At 40.2% G+C, this 23,107-nt stretch overlaps 1 protein-coding gene across 1 annotated transcript in view; it reads right to left on the reverse strand.

Annotated features, from left to right (window-relative positions):
- The window catches only part of LOC122971341 (carbohydrate sulfotransferase 15-like), a 36,383-nt gene extending 14,318 nt beyond the window's left edge, over positions 1-22,065 (reverse strand). The window contains exon 1 of the mRNA XM_044337942.1: positions 21,814-22,065. The gene's annotated coding sequence lies outside the window, so the exon portion shown is untranslated. The remainder of the gene's footprint in view (positions 1-21,813) is intronic.
- Positions 22,066-23,107: the final 1,042 nt, after the last annotated feature.

Below are 23,107 nucleotides of genomic sequence, written 5' to 3' on the forward strand. Positions count from 1 at the left end.
GTCTCAGAAAAATGTAGTAAGGTAATACTACTTTGTGAAAGCATTCAAACAGTATAAAACTGTAGGGAATTCTGCTTGAACCTCTGTGTTTCTGCAGTTGAAGCAGTTTAACCTCAGGCTGTTCAAAGGAAAATAAATTGATAGTAGAGGGAAACAGTGAAAGAAATCTGTCTGCTCTGAATATTGATGACTTAGGTGAAATGCCACTGAGAATAGTAATAAGTCATCTGGTAAATGACAACACAGTTCAAAAGATCAAATTTGTGGAAAATCGGACCTCTTAGAATATGACTAATAACTGAGTAATAATCACGTTATACAGGGTTCAACTATTTCCACTGATTTTCTCTTAGACTTCCTCTTTTAATCAGACAGCACAGCAACACCCCTCTCTACCTCACAGTCCATCCTCCCATCCTTCCTGTGCATCGGAGTCACAATATGGAGGGAGCGATAAGGATGAGGGATGCATTCAGCCTAGAAACTATGAGGCTGTGTATAAGACTCTCCTGGGGAGAGACACGAATATAAGAGACACCCGGTCTGGACCGGAGAAGGGATTATATTATCAGAAAATGGTATTCCTCACTGTGAAGTCACATGGATCAACAGTCACCCACAGATAAAAGGAGGGCCAATGTCTACGGGGTGAAAGAATTGGGGATCTTTAATGATAATGCTCCTTCAGCAGCAATGTCTACTTTTATCCTTGAGGCTTTCTTTGTGTCTGGAGATGAGCCAACATTATGGCAGTGAATACAACCCAGCATAATGACAAAAAGCCAACAGAGCCAAGAGTCTAGGACACTTTTCAAAGGGTGAGTGGGATGTTCAGGAATATGGCTGAAGCCTTTGGTATTGTTTTACACATTCACACTTGAAACTGTATGGATACAGCCATAAGGTATGATGTATGTTATACCTGCAACCTGGTCCTGCTCGCATACATCATAAGATAAGGGTGCTATGGAAGTGAGTCATTGCTCCTCCTCACGGCTGCTAATATTGTCTGTACCCCCACCGCCGCCCATCGCCCACACCCTATGCACAGCTCTGTATCTGTAGAGCTTGCGGCAGAGCTGATAAGAGGACGTCTGGAGAGTGCCTGCCTCCCTGCTCAAGCAATGTCATTTACCCCCAGCTGAGCCCTCAGCGTCACCTCACAGCAACAGTCCCCATCTCTCCAGGAGACAGGTGGAGAAATAACGAGCCTGCTCTGAAAAGACAGATTTCCAGCCCTCAAAAAGTTTTGTCTGACAGCAGCTTCAGTCAGTGAAAAAGAGCGCTGAAGGTTCACCGCAAGAAGCTGAAAGGACACTCAGATATTAATGTTTTCGCTTTTAGCCAGAAAATGAACCTATCTTTTGCAGCAGGATTATTTTTATCACTTTCCAAAAAAAAAAAAATATGAGCAAGAGTAATGGATTTTAAATTATGCTAGCTACTTCAATTAAAGTTTGCCCACACGTTGCAGATGGCGTATCAGCGTTTGTCTCGTATAACAGTTCAGGAGAACAAGTGTGTTCAGGTGCCTCCTGTTATTCAAATAGTCTGTGATTGTGTGGGATCCCATTTTAACAAATACTCTAATTTTCCAAAGTGATAAAAGGCTCAGTTAGACTAAGAGATATGCTTTCAGCAGAAATGTAATTATTGCAGGTTAGAAGTCCTAGCACTCTGAGTGGGATGACATTTTCAGGATTGTACTTTGTTAACAAGCCCGCTGTTTACTATTGACGACCATATGCACTCATCTGTAGTCATCATGACATTAGCTCTTATTGACTGCCTGTGTCCTTCATCAAGGCTGAAGTCAATGGGGTGCTTGTGCTTGAGGCAATTTAAGATAGAGGGAAGGAAGAAGAGGGCATGAAGGTTAAAGATAGAGAGAGAGGTAAAAAGAGAGCACAAAGATGGAAAGACAGGAAGAGGAAAAGGGAACTGTGTCATAAACAAGAGAATGGCACTCTCAAGGGAATTCACATCTAAATCAATCAGTCAGCTAACTGTAGCAGTGGGTGACTGGCAGCTTGACAGATCTGCTCTATTCATAAAGCAAATACATTTCTTCTATCCATCAAACCTGATGAAATAGCTTAACTTGAACAGAAATATGGTTGGGGGGCAGTGGACAAAGGTTGCATCATTCGCCGTTTCACCTGACAAACCTCTGAATCCACAACACGAAAAAAAATGGCAATTTGAACATTTTCATCACTGACTGTGAAGGCCGTATCTTAAGGTTAACCACATCATTACCGCACATTCAGTCACTTTCACTTGTAGTCACTTAAATGACATAAAACATAATCACAGTTTGTTTGGTTTAGAATTTTGTTTATTTGCACCGTATGACACTAGCACATACATTTAGTTTACATTGTTTTGTCACATTACTGGTTTGTTTAATAAAGTTATATTAATTCCTTTCTCTTTGCCTTTGAGTTAGGTGAGTGCTGAGTTCTCCTTTCTGGTCTGGCAAAAGATGAGGCTGAGGGTGTGGCCTGGTTATATGCAGATGCCCAAGCCAAGGACCAGACCAAGAGCTCTGACAGCATGAGGGAGTTATTGTCTATGCTGTCTTCCTCTGTATGTGTTTATTGATTTGATTAGCCAGTATATATGTTTGCTTCATGTCTTATTCTGTTAGGTCTGTTGGTTGAGTTAACATCCTGTTTTGTTAGTCTTATTTTTCAGAATTATGTTTTGTTGACCTCTTTTTAGGGGCCCTGTAACTTAGTCAATTCAGTTACCTCCATTTTTTTTTTTTTTTTGTTAAATCTCTTTGGGAAAATAAAACCCAGTTTTGAAAGTTGTGAAACCTGTGTTTACTTGTGCTTTGACTGCTTGGTCAATGACACTGACGATGGATGTTACCACATTTATTTCTGCACCTCCGACGGGATTTAGTGGAAAGGAAACTTTATGCTCACACATGACGTAATGTAAACTCCTGAACAATTTTGTCCATTTACAGTTCTGTTGAAGTTTTATTCGAACAAGATGTCCGTGGCATCAAAAAGCTGACAAAAAAAGGAAAAAGGAGAAGGGCGGCGTTACTTTGTGTAATTCTACTTTGAATGGAAAGCAAGGAAAAAGAAGGGTGGGGGGGCTTGGTGTTTTTCAGCGAAGTTCAGTTTTATTTCTACCACAACACAGTTTAAGTCAAGACCACAGTTACCTGCAATATTTATAAAACTATTCCAATAATAAAACAAGTTCATTCCATTTTATTAATGGAATTTTTAACAGCAGCCATGTGAGAAACTGGATCACAGAACTCCTCAAACTGCAAGACCGCCAACCAAAATTCCTAACATGCCAGGACATTTGGATCAACACATGGATCAACAGTCACCCACAGGACATTTGACACAGGAGGTCTAGCAACCCCCTGTGTCAAATGTCAAACAACTGGACTGCAGATCTGGCAGAAATTGACCCTGATTCTAAAATGAGTCTGGGCCAACAAATTGGGGGTTAAATTTGGGTTTAGTGTGGCCAACTTTTGTAAAGACTGGGAAAGATTAGGACTACAAGTTGAAAAGTCCCAAGTATAAATGTTTGACTGGGGGGATCAAACACGTTAGCCACACAGATAACTTCATAATGATTGTAATTAACTTCAAAGACACTGGCATCCCTGGTAATGGTCTGCATGCTGTGCTGATGGTTCCCTCCCTGTGTGGTGCAAATGAAATTGCCACTCATCAGAGACAGACCTCTCCATACTGTCTACCCTGTCATTCAGGGACAGATCAGTGAAACAAGCAATCAGGCAGATTTGTTTAAAGTCTGCCGTCTACTCTGCTCCTGGATGTCCATCTTGGCTCTGAAAAACCCAACCAATCTCAAACACTGGCAGCTAATTACTGTCTTGTGTACCTTTTCTTCTTCGCTTAACAGTTCTTTGCTTTGTGTTTATCGCCGTCGATGCAGGATGATTGATTATTTGTGTGAAAAGCCACAATGTAGATGGACAGATTATCTTTATTTGTGCTAAGCACCAGTCGAAATCTATTGTTGTTAACCACTATTAAGTCGTCTTCTGCTGCAAAGCAACTTTAAAAGCTGGTTGTATTACAGCTTTTCTCTTGCTGTCAATGTGCTTTCTTTAGCATTGATTATGAAGACAATAACTGCCGAGTGGTGACACAAACATAGTAGACAAGCCTTTACTTGCAGGGTAAGAATATTGTTATGTTTTTCCTATACCGTCCATGAATTGTGGTCAACAACAGGTCATATTCAGACAATACGAATGGCAACTCAGCAACCCTTAAATCATTCATTCATCAAACCACAGTGGTATTATACCTGGCTGGAGAAGCAGTCTGTGCAGTGGAGAGCACGCTGCTGTCCTACTTCCTCAGCTCTCTGGTATTTAAAATGGAGGAAATTAATTGCATGGCCTGCTGATGGGCCCCTGAAATGCCATTTATGTTTTGATTCAAAGCAGAGCACCAGCTTTGTCTCTCTCAGGCTACAAAGAACACGTTGCTCCATATCACAGAAAACTGTTAAAATATCTTAGTTATCCTCACAGACCTCCCTGTTTTTTTGTCTTCATCTTCGACTGCCAGAGAAGATTAAAAGGCCTTTTTTTCCATTGAGCGTAAAAATAACCCATTTACAGTGGGACTCTAAAGTTTCCAGCTTGTTTTCTCTTGGTGCAGAAAGACGCTCTGTAAGATAATTTGCCTCAGTATAAGTGTCTGTCCTCAGAGGACTAGAAGAGGGAGGTCTTCTTAAATGTCAGAGTATCTTTTATTATTCAATGCTGTTTACATAGCATGTCAGCTTTAACTGTACTTATCTGCAGGAACAACAGGCAGATTAGAGGTTTTGTTGGCGACACAGTGGAATGCTATATGAAGTTTTGCACAGAGCGAGTCGATAAGCTCAGGCAAGCCTGAGCCATATTACTGCAAAGATACGATGAATTATGAGTTACATCAGAGAAGTCTGGATGATGAACGAGCAAATAAAGATGTCATAAGACAAAGAGAATAAATATATTACATACAGTAGATACATAATACAGTAGATTTTCTCTTTAAAAACACAGTATGCATTACAAACACCATGACCATTATGAGGCGCAGAGCAGGTTATGTATTACTGACTCATAAACAAGAGAACGCAGTGTAAACAAGTGATTATCTCTGATTCAGGTGTGTAAGCTGATACACATTCCTTCAGTGTTGCAGCCTCCCTATAGAGAAAGAAACTTGGACTCTTAGAGTGAAACTTAGAGTGAAAAAACACAAGTTGAATGTGCACAGCATAAACAACAATCTGCTACCAGCTTTCCCTCACAACCACAGATCCATAAAAAAAGAGACAAAGAAAGAAAGCAAGCTTGGTACGCTTGCTTCATTCAAGGTGTGGAGGAATATAAAACATGGGGATAGTTTGATGGAGTGGATTGGAAACCCTGTGACAAACAGACTTGGGAGACCTTGAGAACAGAACAGCACATTCTGTTCACAGAGTCCTTGTGTGCAGCTGCCCAGGAGTATCCTCGACCTACTCCCACACACTGATTTCAACCATCCGCTGTCATACTGAAGAAACAGTATGTCATTTCACAACAAGCCCGTCCACAAAGCATTATCAAACCATTTCCCCTTTAGGACCACTTAGGGATGCGCCAAAGCAAATAAGCAAAAAAATAAAAATTTGAAAAACTGAAAAATAGAGTGAACAGATAATGACTCAGTTCAGTGTAAGCAGAGTGTCAGAGCTGCCAGACTCAGCCAGTTTCTCTTCATGGCTTTTTCTTCATAAACAACTGATGAGCTGACTGTAAAAGGCAATACTGGCTGAAGGGCTGTAAACATGCATTTACTGTACGTTCACTTCTGCTCATCTTCACTCTTAACATTCTCAAGGGACTGGAAGTGGATTTTGGTTGAAGTCCACCAATAACACAGGAAGTACTGTCAGAAAGAGGAACAAAAGGGGGATGGAGGGAGTGGGGGGGGGGGGGGGGGGGGGGGGTGTCATCGCCGTGTCAGCTGGAGAAAAATGTTTTTCCACCAGGCCACTCACAATAATTAAAGTTCAGTAGGGGGCCACCGCAAGGGTGGTACAGCCATGAGCCTCAGCCTGACATGTGACACTGAAGCAACCTTGTGATTGGTTGAAGAGGGCCGGTGATGAATAGCTGCTGATGACACTGACACTCCCTCCTCCAGTATCAGGGCTATTTTAATTTGCAAGGGGGCATCTTAAAGGAACACAATCTCTATCCAAACACTGTGGATAAGTCTCATCTGTTTAAAATATTTTCAGTGGAAAACACCCTTAATCTATTTTAAAGGACATTTAACTTACACACCCAAAAGTTATGTTTCTCGCTGCAAGAAGATATTGATCACAAGCACAAGCGAAAGCAAAAGAGCAAACTGCAAAGAGAAAACTGGGGAGATGATGCAAATGAGCAGCACAATGCACCATAGTCTCTCTGAGTACATAAGCACAGTCAAACTCCTGTGAGTTAGTGCTGCACGGGGTCATAAGTTTGGTTTGAGAAGTGGAGGGCACATTAAAACAGGTGGTCTGGGGGTCCTCCAGTATTCCCATCTCCTGCATTTCTACATACATTTAGGGACTACAGTAACCAATACAAAATCCGGGTAATAATTAGGTTGGTCATTGGCTAAATGGCTCAGTTCTCTCAGAATAGTACTAAATATTCGTAAGAAAAAGCTGTCTTACTTTCTGTATTGTTTAACCCATAACTTTACTGAACTTCACATGTTGAGTTCTTCAATTATGGATATATAAATATATTGAAGAACAGGACTGACAGATAAATGGTACATTATTATGGCACAATCAATAGATAATGTGTTATTTGCAACTTCAGTCACAACAAACACATTAGTAAGAGTGTATCGGCATTGGCTCAGTCAACATTAGCCTAACATCAACAGGTACAGACAGAAAATATTATCCTAGGGTAAATTACTGAATAGCCTTCTACTCAACCAACTCATGTGTCCTTTCTTTCTTTTCATCTCCTCTCCAAAGAAAGACATTATATTTAAGTGCTGCTGTTAGCATTTCATTTTTATGAACAACCACTTGCTCATTCAGTGAGCAATTTGTATGTAATGTACTATAGAACTGCATAGACAGGCTGTCCGTGTCCGCTACTTGCCCGTGGCAGTTTTTTGGAGTATATCAGGGCCTTACAATCAGCAGCTCAATTCACATTCTCAGCCAAAAACTGACAGCTGGCTTGGTAGTGTATTAAGCTATATTTTTTTTACGCCCCCGGTGCTGCAAATGGTATTTTCACCTAGATTTTTGTATTATTGATTTTTTTTACACAATTTAATCAAAATACAAGCTGCTAGACTCTGTTTTTTTAAATTAAAATGTAAATTATGAGTTTTAACTATGGTATATCTATTTAAATAAATCAATTTGAAAAAGCATCATTGGTGGGAGTAAATGAAGCGAAAACTGAAGTGGGCTACTGAAGCATGAAATTAATCCTTACAATAGCTTGGGAGTACAAGAGACACATCTGGCAATGGGATTGCAGCGGTGCTACATCTATACAATGTACCCCAAAGCCCTCTGAAAGTCACTTCCTACTCCTGCCGCCCAATCCAGTCATGTAAATCACAACCGTATGACACAAGCAAGAAAGAGAAGATCAGTATTCACTTTGGTTCAGAGTGGATTCATTCGTCATATTATCAAGGGAGAAGTCATCCATCACATTCCTCCAAATCACACAAACTGTTGACCAAAGATCAGAATCTAATCTCCAGGAAGCCAGCGGCGGCGCACCCCCCCCCCTTAGGAGACCAGGGGGACCTGACCGTGACCTGGCCGAGGAGCCGCTGGGTCAAATTATCAACACAGCCCTCAGATACTTTCACTGTAGTGAAGGGTGACGAGAAACGTGGCCTCTGCCCTGGATTCATAACAGCAGCTCAGCTGGGATCTCAAACGAAGTCCCAGTTCAGCACTTTCCTCCGTCTTATCTTTTATTCATTATTTTAATTTCACAGACAGCCTCCCACAGCCAGGACTCCTTCCGAGGTGGATAAACGCTTATGACGGTGTCATTAAAAAGTGCAGAAAAACAATGGCTGCCATTTTAATTATTGATAGTGGTAACGGATATGTTGTGAAGGGCATGGGGTGCTCTGGTCTCTACTTAGAACACATACAATGAGGCTAAATTGGGACTGAATATGATAATTGGGAGATAGCAGGAAAGATGACAGGTAATCTGAATTCCAACACACCAAATGTGTCTTTTCTTGAATGGGAGCCTATTTTACATCAAATACGAATAAATGATGGTAATTTAATTTGGAGAGCCGCATCTTCAACACAATAAACAATCAAGGATTTCTTGTGTGAATGAAAAAGAGCTTCAAGTTTGAGGGGCATATGCAAAATAGTGCTGTGTTCGCACAGCAGCTTCCCATGAATAATTTATTAGGGTGAACTTAGATGTGATGTGCCTGTAACTTATTATATAACTTCAGAAAATGTATACCCTGATGAATTCAAATAATTCTGGGGACATCCTCATGTATATTTCCACAATTTCCCTGCTGCTTTTTAGAAGATCTTTCTAACAGTGATCTTCCAGTCACTTTAATTCACTTCTTCCATTTTATCTTTTATTTCTTTCTAGTGTTCCGTGTCAGTGGTCAGATGTTGTCGTCTCTTGATGCTGATTCATATTCTTTGTTTGTGAAATATGAAACGGTCTCACTGACAGACTGGAGATGTAGGTGGAAATAAAAGAAGCCCAAAAAACAAGCATAGTAGAGACGGCAACAGAATGCTGACAGAGGAAACTTATTGTAAGTAAAGTGAATGTGAAGTCTTGAAATATCACTTCGATTCACGGATGCTCAGTGCTGCGTAGGAGTATTGGAGGTTTTTGGGATTTGTAAAATACGTGCCAATCGGTTTCTCATCCGCTTAAGGTCCATCTCTTGTGTTTTAAATTGCCAATAATGTGGGTGGCAACTGCAGCCTCTAACATTTATATAGAGCACCATTAGCAAGTCAGCAACAGATCTGTTTTCCTAAAAAATGAGGCATCCCACAAGCAGTCCAACTAGAAAGCGAAAGAGTCAATCTTGAGCGTATATATCGATACTTTTATACAGATTAAATTAAGAGAGAAACACAAGCAATACTGGAGACAACAGTGAAGCAATGGCCCTTTACCTAATCTGACCTTTTCCTTCAGACAACCACCTTTTCATTTGTTTAACATTCTCCCAACACCTGCTCCTGCTTGCCTCCTCACTCTCTTTATGAGACCTGACAGGCTGGCGGCCTACATATGGACCAAAGTTCAATCTACTGTTAATCTTCCATTTTCTTCAAGAAGCAGACAGACCTGGGGAAAAGAAGTTGGTAATTAATCCAATGGGAATGTTTACTGTTTCCAGTGGAATGTCTCTGAACCCACAGTGCAGCATGAATGGATGTGGTCCAAATCAGCTCACAGAAAATTTGGGGAAACCCGGTTAGTGAGGTTAGAGGAACACAAAGTAACACTTGAAAAAAAAAAATGAAGCAAAAATGTTGTGGGTAGAACTTTCAAGACTGTTTTCTAACATTTAACTCAATATTGTAGTTGTTAGATTTACGGTACTTTTCCATACACGTGTTTTTGCCCATTGCCATCTGTGCAACACATCTGTGCTCTGTTGTTCTGTGCTCTGGAATCACAGTACAGTTGGTAAACCAATACTAAAAAGTGCCTTTATGGCACATCTGTGCAATATATAAATACATTATGTATTTTGCTTAAGACTCAACGGGATAATCACGAGAGCCAATAAAGTCGAGAAATTTGAAATATAGGTCAAAGTGCTGCAAATCTGTGCTCCTAACAGAAGGCACTAACAGTGAGTATTAAAGCTTGAGTAGCATATAAAATGCAACAAACATGTAGAACTGATCCTGGGAAAAACTAAACTGCAAGTCATTTATTGGACACCATTTGGATGATAAATCAGTGTTGAGTGCTGTAAAACATTTTGGGCCAAACTTTTCAGCTTGTGACCCCCTGAAAACTAAATTATATCTACAAACAGGTGACAAACTAAAGGACAAACCAACATAAAGTGTCTTAGTAAGGTGCCACCAGAACATCTTCAATGCACCTTGGCATTGATTCTACAAGTATGGAACTCTACTAGAGGGATGAACACCATTTTCCAAAAGATGTTCCCTCATTTGGTGTTTTGATGATGGTGGTGTAGAGCGCTGTGTAAAACGTTGGTCCAAAATCTCTCATAAGTGTTTCATGATGTCTTTCCCATAGATCTAAATGCAGATGTCACATTAGTCACTGTTCCTATTGAAACATTAGCCAGTTGAGCAGTCTTTGTGACTGAAGCTTCCACCATCCATGCCCCAACAGTGAACCCTCTTTCAAAGTCACTTAGATCTTGTCCTCTCCCCATCTGGATACACAATCAGAATCAACTGGGCCAGCTCAATATTTTTATACATGCCACAGAGCAGGACTGGATGTTAATTGTTCCATTGTACAATGCAGTGCGCTTGTGTGGAAGCATCTGCATTCTTTATGTTTCTCCACTCATTTATTCAGATTTTTCCTTTAACTTGTCACTCGTCTGTACTTATGCATCATCACAAATTGTGAGCATTGTTTTGCTCGTTCTTTCAACACAACCGTGATGATGATGGAACGGAGAATCAAGCTAATGTTCCTGCTAGTGCTACTAGCCTGACAGCGGCTAACAACGAGCTGTCTGAGGCTCATTGAGAGCTATTTATGTTCATGCATGGATGAGGCCAGACTATCCAACCTCACTTTCCTGTGTGTTGAGCAGGGCATAAACAATGACAAAGACAAAGTGGTTGGCAGGTTTGCCTCCATGAAGGAAAGGAGGATAGAGTTTTAAGAAACAGTTCCATGATAGGCACAAAGTTTGTTAACCTATTAATTATTTTGCTCTATGGAGGATGGTGGAATACACTAATTGGCTGCACTAAACTACTGCAGGCTGAGCAGAGACAACAACTGGTGAGTGACACATCCATAATTAGTCTTTGTTAACTTAAATTTTGGTCATGAAGAAATCACAATTTAAATTAATCTGTTGTGTCACTGCCTGTGGTGTTGTAGACTGTCTACTTTGTATTTGAATAGGCCTTGCAGTGTTGTAGACCGCTGTGTCTATTTTATGTTTGAATAGGCCTTAGTAGTGTTGTAGACCGCTGTGTCTATTTTATGTTTATGTTATTCTCGAGTAAGAAAGACATGAACCATGCATTGATTAAACCGTTCGTCAGTCAATGCACATAGAGCGCTGCATGCTGTCCTCGGTGCTGAAACGTTTGAACACAACTGGCAACCTTTTTTCTTTTTTTGTTCTAATGAATAAGCTTCTCTGACAAAGTGGCCTCACTGTATGTTTTCTTAGACATACAGTGGGCTTGCTTGGCTCAATAAGTGACAATTTGTTTTTATGGATAGGATAGGAACGGATAGGATAGGTTAGGACACATAACTATTTTACAGTTGTGAATTTTAAAATGATTTTATCAGAAGGGCCCCTTTGAGAATGCTCCGCCCCCGTTGACAGCGCAGAAATAATACTCAGTGGTGACTTATTATTCAGTGGTTCCAGCTTGGGAAACTCAATTAAATCATAATTTAACTGTTTGAAATCAATCACACTTAAGTCTAATTAGCAAACACTTTACAGCTTGTTAGCAGTCAACAGTATGATTATACAAAATTCCTGAATTACATGTCATTACTACATGTAATGCTTGAGATTAACACTATGGTTGTGTGATGAAACTGTAATTTGCTATGTAGAACTCTTTTATTCATCACTACAGACTGAAAGGGACACTGGGGATGTTTCATATTGCTTGTAATTCATTGTTCTCAATAGGTACATGTACTTTAGAAGCTCCAGTAGTTGCTCAGCAGACAGAGGATGATGATGATGATGATGATGACGATGATGATGATGATGGTAACCAGGACAGCTGAAGTCACTGAGGACTGGACAGCCAAGTGGGAAAAATAAGAGGAGCTCATTTGTTAAATCAAATGAGGCTTGAAAGAAACTTTTTTCTGCTTTTTTTTCCTACTCCCCTCAAATAAACTTGCTTACTGATCAGACTTACAGATCAGACTGACTAATGCTGGAGGAAAACTTGAGCATCTCCCAAAAAACAAACCGCAATCTCTAAAATCCTGCTGGTGCGATGGTTCCAGGCGTTGCTCGGCACAATCGGAGAAATTCAGCTTTTCTGATACAACTTGGATGCTGAAGACTCCCAGAAAGGCACCATCTCCACTCAGTGAACTGGAAAAAAAAGTCTGCCAAGCTATTAAAGAGAATTTTTTTTTTTTCCATCTGTGACTTGGGATGAGGTGAGGCACCACAGGCCGTGACGTTTTTCAGAGCAGGTTCCTGTTTCATCTCTTAACGCTTTCTTAAGGTTCTCCAGGAGATGTATAGTAATCCTGTGCGGTAGCGTTTCACACCTAGTTAATAGTCAAAGCTTCATCTCTAACCACGCTGAGCCCTCTGCCAGATAGGGATATGTGCATGGATTGAGTGTTAGCCTACGACTGCCAAGAAAACGTGTGAATTAACAAAACGTAGGCTATTACCGAGTTGGTTGGCTTACTGCTCTGCCTCTCGGGATGCAAACAGTTTTAGGGAGGCTACTGGAGGGCATCCCAGCGGATACATAATATCAACTTGGCCTGTGGATATTCAACTTATAATACGCTTTATCTTCTTTCTGCTACATAACACATGCGACTCCACAGTAATGAAAGCTTGGACACATTCTCAAAGCTTAACAGACTGGCAGGTAGGTTAATTCTCTAAATTAAGGGTGCGCATAAAGATGTCTTCTTTTAACATAGAGGGTTAATTGCTTTGTATCTTCATTTTTAAGGTTGCCGGTGTGTTTCAACTCCATCGCAGAAGGATCACTTGCACTGAAATTTGAGTGTTAGGTTTAGCATAAATCACAATAATACATCTGTCCTGTCCAGTATGCTCTGGTAGTAGACTGTAGCATCAAAAAAAAAAAAGTTAAATCAAACCCTGCTTGGCCACGTCCTGACAAATGGAGGGGAGGGGGAGAGATGTTATAACTACAACAGCACATCCATCTTGCAAAGTATAAAAAATTTTCCTGGTTTGCCAAGGTTCATACTGGCAACGGTTGCCTGTGCAGATATAGAACTCCAGTTCCAAATTAACTTGGCACGGATAATCCCACAAAATGATAGCAGCAGGAATGAAAATAACATTTTGACAAATTCCTTGTGACCCGAGCCAGGTCGGAGTGTGTCTCCTCACTGCCAAAAGGTCTAAAAAATGCAAACAGCCCTGCAGGTGCGTCTGACACTTATGTTGGACATTTCTAGGCTGTCTGGTAAACGGAACTAGATGTTGACCTTTGAACCCAGACAGACAAGCAGCTAGGTGGCAAGCGCATGCAAGTTTTTTGTTTACCAGTCTGAGCTTGTAAAGATGCTTGCACCTATAATCACAACCTTAACCACGCTTTCGGTCACATTACTTGGAGGGCAGACTAAACAGAAATTGATCTTGTCTAAGGCTCAGAGATGAGACTGAAAAGCATCCAGCTGTGTGAAATTATCAGAGACAATCTCAATGGTTTGTAGGTCATTCAAAAAAAAAAAAAAACACACACACACACACACACACACACACACACACACACACACACACACATACACACACACACAGTGCAGTGAGAGATGGCTGTGGTATTGAAAGATTTCAGTTGGTCGTTTAAAAGGAGTAGCCCGAGGTAATTGGAAAATGAACACATCTCTCCCTGTGGCTCTACATTGTTGAGGTCCCCACAGGTCTGTGTTGAGGCCATTAGAGTGACATCTGGAAGACAGATACACAACCACTAATACTGGGTCTTTCTGCTAACCTAAGGGATTCCATGGCAACACATGAAAGCATCCATAACCCACTGGCTGGGTAAATATAGATTTTAAAAGTCATGTGCACAAAAACAGAATTTATTCAAATGACACAAAACCAGAGCCTTAAAAATCGCCATGTCAGCATTTAGTTTAATACCATATTTGACTATAAATAGGACTCATTTTCAATTTTTTATCTCACAAAAAAGAAACATCTGTGAATTTATCTGTGCCAATTTAGAAAGTAAAAACACAACACAAGATTGGATAAAAAATAATAGAAACACAAAAATCTAGATGAAAAAAAGCCATTTGCAACGTAACCATTCTCTATTGATACTTGTTTGGTCGACATAAGTCATTTTCCAAACCCCACATTTGATGTCAAATTGCTTGTTTTCACAGACCCACGATGTAAAACACAAAGACATTGAATTCGCTATGAAAAAGACAAAGAATCACATCAAATATTCACAAAATCCACACAATAAATTACCAGAATTGAAAATATCAGAATTTTCTTTTCATCCATTAATCATTTCAGCTATTTTAATTATTTTTTAAACATATACATAATCATCAGCTAATTTGTAGTTTCTCATTTTTCTCATATGCCATATACCAGAAGATTTGTTGAGCTCTAATCGTCAATACAGGAGTCACAGTCCCTCACTTATCTAAATGTCCTGATGGCAAAATAGCTTGTAAGGGTCATATGATATTAGTTACAACTATTTGGATAAGGTTGGGAGAGTTGTGCTCATGGTTGAAGAAAGCAACACTGACTGTTGATGATAACAGTGGTTATCAATGCCCTGTTGCAGAAGGAAACAGAACAAACTCTGTGCACTTGGCATCCAAGGCTAAATTCAGTTTGACTGAATCAACTCTTTAAACGATCCCAGATATTTTTCTGGAAAAATTGGTAAAAGAAAACAAAAACGACTGGATGCCTTGGTGGCCTAGGGGTTAAGGCACCAACCATGATCTGCAACATCCCCAGTTGGTATCCACATGGGGACCTACGTTGCATGTCGTTCCCCATCATTTCCTATCATTTCTCTACTGTTTGCTATCTTAAAAAGACATAAAATGACCAAAACATAATTTTACAAAAAGAATGAGCCTCAACTATATGTTATTCTGCAAACATGGTACTGCTACTGATGACAAGTTAATGATGTGTTTAGTAAATAGTGATGTTTACATAAAACACAAACTCTGTATAAATAATACTATTCTCACTTGCCACAGTCCCATAAATCAACCTACCAGCTGAAAAAGGGGGGCTGCTCTTATTCGCCAGGATCCATCTATATGGCACAACTGGGTACAGATGGTGAGGGAAATAAAAGCCAGTTTAGTTTCCCATGCGTCATTAATACAAGCAATGACCCCCAACTTGGCAGTGGCACACAGCAACTCTGGGTTACCAGATTTATCTTCTTAGTCAGCATCTCAAAAGTTCCAGCATGGTGTCCCAATTACACACAGTGTCTCATACTCTTATTACAGAAATGTGTCGCACAGACTTATAAATAACAGGTGTTTTTTTTAAACATGTTGGTTTTCATATGTGAACTATTGCTTTTGTGTTGAGTTCTCACATCATATATTACAATTAGTTTTGCAGATACAGTGTGAAAGAGTGTTCTGCCTTGTGTGACCACTTTTTCACATGACAATGCAGCAGCAGGGACTTTTTTTGCATTTTAAAATGAAATTTCTCATAGAGATGCAAATCACAGGTGAAATATGACAATGGGAAGTTGGGAATTTCACATTTTTGCATCTGAAAACAAACATGCATGTGTGGTTGGAATTTAAATGCAGACTTTTAATTGAGACATCTCATCCATTGCATGTAATGTCAGTAAGAACATGTAGTTAAAATGATTCTGATTCTGACTCTGAAATGACAAGATTGACTACAACCGGAAAGAGAATGAAGTGCGTAAAATGGCACCATCCGTCCCTTTGTTTACTAGAGCCAATAACACTGGAGAAAAAACTTCCATGCAAGTCATTCACGAGATAAGGCAGATTAATGTCTGTCAGCATGTTAGCTTAATCACTGGAAGCTCATCAATCATGCTGACAAATGGCCTCGGACCACCGCATCAGAAAGACAGCATCTTCTGGAGTGGTGGCTCTTCCACATCCACATAAATCCTGTCCAGTGATCCACTGCTCTCATCAGGAATACATAACATAACTTCATTGGGGGATCCATCCATCACTGGGCCCCTGCATGCACCATTATTTTCAAAGTCCAGCTCCTACACTTGAGTGCAGCCGGATCCTGTTTCCAGCGCTGATCATTCAGTCTAAAACTGCAGCCTGCTGTCACTTGGATGTAAGCTCACAAAAACAGCAGTCTGCTTATGAAATATTTATGCAACAAAGGGTTACTGGTGACAGGCGTGAAGCTAAGGATGGAATCTTTAAGAGCTGACATGTTTTGATAGGCTGCTGAATAGACTAGAACGTCACTTTTAAATAGATGTACAGAACAAAACAGCATCTGACAATCGGTTTGTTTATGTTGATGCAAAAATGCTATCTGCATACTGATGAGGCAGATGCATGTATCCATTAGAGTAGATTCAGGATGTGCAGTCAGTTCAGTAACCATCAATAATAAACCTCCAATACTAGGTCTGCAACAAACAATTATTTTCAGTATTGATTAACCTGTCATTTATTTTTGCAATTAAATGTTAAACATTAATTTGTAAAATGTCAAAAAATAATGGAAAAATGTCCATCAAGAACAAGCCTGGATTACCAAACAGGCAGAAACTGATCTAGGGTCCCAAAAGCAGAGGTTTACTCTATGTCAAATGAATCTACATAATCTGATTAATCCCAAATTTGTTCGAAATTTGCATCACTGAGGTAAAATATCAACTATGACAGGTCCCATCCAGACGTGTTAGGACATACTAAAATCCTCTGCGTGGAATAATAAATTGAGTTTGACATGTTTTTCCAAAAGGTTCAGTTACATTTTAAATATACTAAAAATGGCGTCTTCTCCTTTTACCCCATTAAAAATCCAAAATCTGTGAATATGCAATAAATGTTATGTCAGTTTTTTGACTAAGCATTTCAGCACCAACCAATCATCTCTAAGCAGTGAAGGCTACAGAGACTGTCTGACCCAGTGAGGTCAATTTTCAAAACATGTCTTAATACTGACAGCAAGGCAGTGATATAAAATTCCTCATAGCCATCGAGTACAATTTAAGTTTTGAGTGCATTAAAGGGAAGTATTTAAAAAGGCCGATCTCTGAAAGCTTTCGTTGGATTATGAAGTGTAGTCACATCATTTTTGGACATCATTTTTGAAAGACAGTCAGCTGACCCTGTTGTATATTATCGTTGCCTGCATACATACAGGGTTGAGGGTCCATATGGACAGTCTGTGTGCCCTGTGCCCCAGAGGAGCCTTGTCGAGCTGCACACAGCAGCCCCTGATGCACACTTGACACTAAGCTTCCTGCAGCAGTGACTGAAATAAAAGACCCCTAAAAGAGAGGTCAAATGCTTCATTTGAGAAACACAGAGTGCAGCTTCAGGCTCTCAGGCTGAAAAAGGAGATGTATCCCAAAGAGGAGGTAAAAAAAAAAAAAAAAAAAATGTCAGAGTTATCAGAGCAGGGCCAGAATGTGTCAGTCACTGGGAAAATGAAGGATTGCAGACATATTTTAAGGACTGGTCAGAGGTTTTGGGATGAGACACTGAGGTTGTGGGACTGTCAATTTCCCTGTCTGGTGCAAAATGTCCCAGGGAAGAATGTGTTCTCAGAAAAGACAAATTAAAAGAATATGGAGCGATAAGAAGTCACACCAAGCAGCACAAACGTTTATTATTGCTTTTGATTTCTAGTTAATTTTGATGAATCACAACAAAGCCAGGAGCTTGACGAAATATGACTCTACTTTCAAAATATGAACATTTATCTAGATTTATGGCAGGCAATAAAGAAGTTCTCCTTTTTGAATATTAAAACTGTGTGAATAAACAAGAGCACCAGCGTGTTAAATCTATGTGACATTAAATGCAGGATGGCAGAACAATTCATATGTAAGTCTTCATTTGGACCCCAAGTGTCTCAGCTAATAAAAGCCGCTCCACTACCCAAAACAGTCCTCAAACAACATGGGAACAAGACGGTCAAGTAATTCCAGCTCATTCCCAGATGCCTCCTTCCCGCACACGCACACCCACACACCCACACACACACACACAAAACCACAACAGCTTTCTTTTGAACTTGCAATGATCTAGTCTTGTTGAAACATGAGGAAACGTTTTATCACTGTCAGTGTCTAATGACCTTAAATCCATGAATTTGAAAAGGGCAACAGTTCTGTGCATGTTTGCTGCCAAATTCTCCCCGGTTTTCATGATGAAGTGGCCTCCAAAAAGGCCATTCAAATTGAATTCCCCGACATTCTCTCGGCAATTTCAATTGAATTCCCTTCCCCTGAGAAATCTTCAACAAAGATTTCAATAACAAAGGCATTCCCTCTTTGTGTGCATCACAATAATTAAGAGTCTACTGCTGGTCTAGCACTGAAAGGAGCATTATCACTGGAATCTCTAATGAAAGCCAATGATGGAAAAAAAAAAAATCATCCTAAAAGGTTCGCTTCCTGCTGTGATCATATTTTCATGTAATCAAAGTCCGGCTAACAAACCTAACATCTCGCTTTTTTCATAATTGATGGAAGAATTGTAACATAAATATGATTTATTCATAGTTCTGTCTTCTTTTGAATAGCCTTTTATTTGCGTGTGTGTGCGTGTAGCACAAAGCGCCTCTTCACATGCAGATATGACAACATGCAGCAGACACTGAGTGTGATTCATTGTTTATTTACTTTAAGTTCTTTTAAATGAATACTTCATCAACCTACTACAAAGGCTGAAGTTAACGCTGTATCTAAATCAGGAACGATCAGCCAGAAATATTACAGCTCGACTTATCTCGGATAGAGTAATTCATCAAAGTGCTTCAGTCACTCCACGGAAATCTGCGGTGGGAGAGATGAAATGAGCTCTAACAAAACAGAGTGCCTGCTAGAAGCCACGCACACTACACCCAGTCATGGCATTTAAATCATTCTAATCATCCATCCCACTCACTGTATAATAATATATTGCAGTGAGAAAGAGAATCCCCACCACATTTACGACACCTACGTTCCTCCATCCCACACAGACTCTGACAACTTACAAGCAAACAGCTGCACACTCTGACATGATACACACACACACGCACACACATTGTAGATGTCTACCCATGGTATGTAAACATTATGCTTGAATCATTTTTAAATAAGAGTCTCAAAACTGTCAGCGTTCCCTAGGGCTGCAACCAATTATTATTTTCATTATAGGTTGTTTTTTTTATTAATCCATGCATCGTTTAGTCTGTAGAAGGTGGAAAAATAGTGAAAATGTCAATCACAATGCCCAAGATGACGTCTCCAAAATTGCTTTCTTTGTACGATTAACATTCAAAAACACAAAAATATGCAATTTACAAATCAGAAAAGCCACAAATCTTTCAAATCTTTTATCAAGCAAATCATTTTTGCTTTGTAAATGACTCAGACATTTCAAATGTCGCTTCATTTTCTGTCAATCTTCTATGGTGAGCGTCCACCACTTCTGCATTTTCATCCCATTCACCTGCTTTATCTCAGATTTAGTTCACTTTATGTTTGAAACCCATACAGCTAATGTGCTGGATAGCAGCTACCATAGGCTTAATTGAAAGCTCAAGTGCAGTAATTTAAAAGCCTTGTGTTGCTTCACACATTAACTTGCTCAACTCGAAAATAAAGAGGGTAAGAGAGAGGAGGTTAACGCGATGTGATGCACCCCTGAGGGCGTATCTCAACTATTAATCAAAACCAAATCAGTCCTCGTATGAAACCACATATATGCTTATGTCTTAGAGATGCATTTACCGCTGAGCTTGGTGAGAAAATCCTGATCTGTAAACTTATAAATTTAAGAGCCAGTTAAGGATGTTGTGGTGTGAGCTGGGATGGATTATCCATATATCGCATTGGGCGAGTGCCCGGGGCCACCAGCCAATCAGTACCATGGAGGCATGGAGAGTGGCGAGGAGAGAGAGCCGCTGTTTAATTCAGTAGTAATAGTAATAGATCTACACTTTAATGCCGATAGGAAATATGTTCAAAGACAATTTTACTAACCCATCCTCCTGTGTGGAACAAGCAGGCTACACCTTCATATTCCTGAGTGCTACGCTTCATAACTATTTTATTTTCTGTTTTACAGAGGCAAGAAGGAAAATCAAGTCCTTTATAAATGTTGTAGACCGACTGCAGTTTCTGACCAAGAAAACAAAAAAAAATGCCTTTTTGTTTGTGGATTTCGCAATGAAAATCAAATCACTGTTCTGTTTTCATTCCTTTAATATCTGTTTTTGAAAACAAAAGAACAACAAAACAACCATTTCTGTTTCCTACGTGTTGCAGCACATTCTCTCAATGTGCTTTTCCTTATACTTCACATCACCTCACCGGGTTCTCTGTGATCATTCAGCCGTTGAAATGGTTGCTTGCCCCAGTCGTTACTGGGCTCGCCTTACATACGGAGACATACTCCGTAATGGTTTCGCATGTAGTCCTCATTTAGGCCATTTATGATGGAAATAATGATATTTAGCATGATGTGTGGCATTTGTAGGCCATGTCTACATGGTGTAAGGTGTTTGGGTTGTGTTCACTTTTTAGTGTAAAGTGGGAAGATGGGGGCACTTCAGGTGTGGTCACCCTAGAGCACCACATTATGTTAATCCGGGCCAGGTATTCTGATGGCTCCTCAGATCATGAATATACTCTTCATCAAATATGATTTCAATATGATCTATATGTCTGTGTGTGTGTGAAACCAGGCAGGATTTAACCTAAACCTGGCACACACACACACATAAAAATCAAGCTTTTGAGCATGGTGATCCACTTGGCCAACACTCCCAGTCAGTCTTATGTTTTGCCTCGCTACAGCCTGTGGTCTATATGGTGTCTCAGGTAGGACAAAGAGGAGAGAGGACCACTCCGTCCCTCTTGAGGCATCCTCTGCTCCTATTGGTCAGCGGGAAATCCTTTTGTTTTGGCTCTCACGGTGGAAGAGCCTGCACAACGCCTTTCATGCATGAGAGCCAAATATTCCTGCACAATCGCCAAAAAAAAAAAAAAAGGAGGGTGGACAAAATATCTGACTCTGGGCAGTTTGGAATAAAAACCTTTCATTATACAAGTGATGGCGACGTGTTTAGATTGCCTCCGAAAGTAATAATTGATTATAACCTCCCAAATATTCATCCACGACAGGCGAGCGCTCATGCGTTTTTACGCCTGCAGCTCTGTACCACTTTAAACTGAAGAAAACTGAGTGAACTCTTGAGTTAGATTAGAATACATAGTGACCCATTCATTCTCTACGGGCAGCGGGCGCCTCTCCGCTGAAAGGAGCCCGTTATATTGGCGGTGTCTCCGGTTTTATACAGGGCACACACACACACACACACACACATATACACAGACACACACATAGAGAGAGTCAAATCACCCAAAAAAAAAAAAAACTTTTCCATTTCTGCTGCGCCCGCTCACTTTACAGACAGTCATGCAGCCTGAAAAACCGAGGGCATGAACTTCAACGACACGGAACTGACTAAGAGGACACAGATTTTGAAACAAAACTTGAAATAAAAAGAGGAAATGAATGCACAGACTGCTTATGACAATGCCTATGACTGTGAAACAATAACACTGTGCCAAATAAAAACCTACCATGAGTTTCTTCTTGGAGCCCGTAGCGCTCACACCACCACCCGGATCAAACAACTTCTTATTGTCGGTTCGTATATTTCCATTCCGGTCACCGGTCACGGGATTAATGGCATTTGTAAGTCCCTGTAATTATTCTTTTTTTTCTTCTACTTCTTCTCCTCCACTGGCGGTTACATGTGAACAAGTCGTGGAGTATCGGCGCTGTGACAATCTCTCTTTCTCTTCAGCCTCTCTCAAGCTCCCGATATGAACGCTGGGAGTCAGTCAGTCTCTCTCTCTCTCTCTCTCTCTCTCTCTCTCTCTCTCTCTCTCTCTCTCTCTCTCTCTGGGGTAAAAAGGGTGAGGGGTGAGGAGGGACGTGGGGGGAAATGGGGGCAGGGAGCAGGGGTCCCTTACTAAGAACTATAAACCTATAATCTCTATGCAAACAGGAACTCTGCTAGAATATAATGAGAAAAAACATCATACATTCATTTAAAGGGTCAGTTCACATAAATTTCAAATTAACATATTTTCTCTTTTACTCCTTGCAGTATATATATATGCAGAAAGATTTGGATTTATTTGCCCAGATGATGAGATATCTGTCTCTGAGACTCCACCCCGATACAATCGTTCGAGGTGCTCACAGTAAAGGGCTATTAATAGATTACATTAATAAAATTCAAGGAGTGTCCTGGTGGCCTAATGGTTGAAGCTCAATATAGCCAAGATGTTCCCAGTTGGATTCCTGCCAGTGATCTGTGTTGCATGTCATATCCCTCTCTCTCTCTCTCTCTCTCCTGCTGTCTCCATCTCCACTGTCAACTGTCTAATAAAGGGAAAGCATACCAGAATAAACCAACAGCAACATCCCTTTCCAGAAACGGCGTCGCGGTTCCTCTGGATAATTCACTGGCATCAGTTTTCATAAGGATTATTCCTTTATCAGAGAGTACCTCAAATGAAAAGTGTGTGTGTGTCTATATTTGTCTAATTATCAATAAATCCAGTTAAAGTCCAAAACCAAAAATGAATTAATCCTGCTTACATGTATTGTCCATGTATAAAAAGCCTATTACATTATAGCTTATTCCTCTGTGCCGTATAGACCTCCATAAACTATTAAAAACACATTAATGAGCTACACCCAAGTGAATCACATGTTTCTTCATCACAATTAACGCAGACAATTAGTTTAGCTTAGCTTGGTTTGAGTCAATTCCACATATACCGTCCTGCTGCTGTAAATATCCACTAGTGCACCAAATTTGCAGCTGAAAATAGTCCCCAACAAATGCATTATCTACTCTTG

This window comes from Thunnus albacares, chromosome 20, assembly GCF_914725855.1.
Source record: "Thunnus albacares chromosome 20, fThuAlb1.1, whole genome shotgun sequence".
NCBI lineage: Eukaryota > Metazoa > Chordata > Actinopteri > Scombriformes > Scombridae > Thunnus > Thunnus albacares.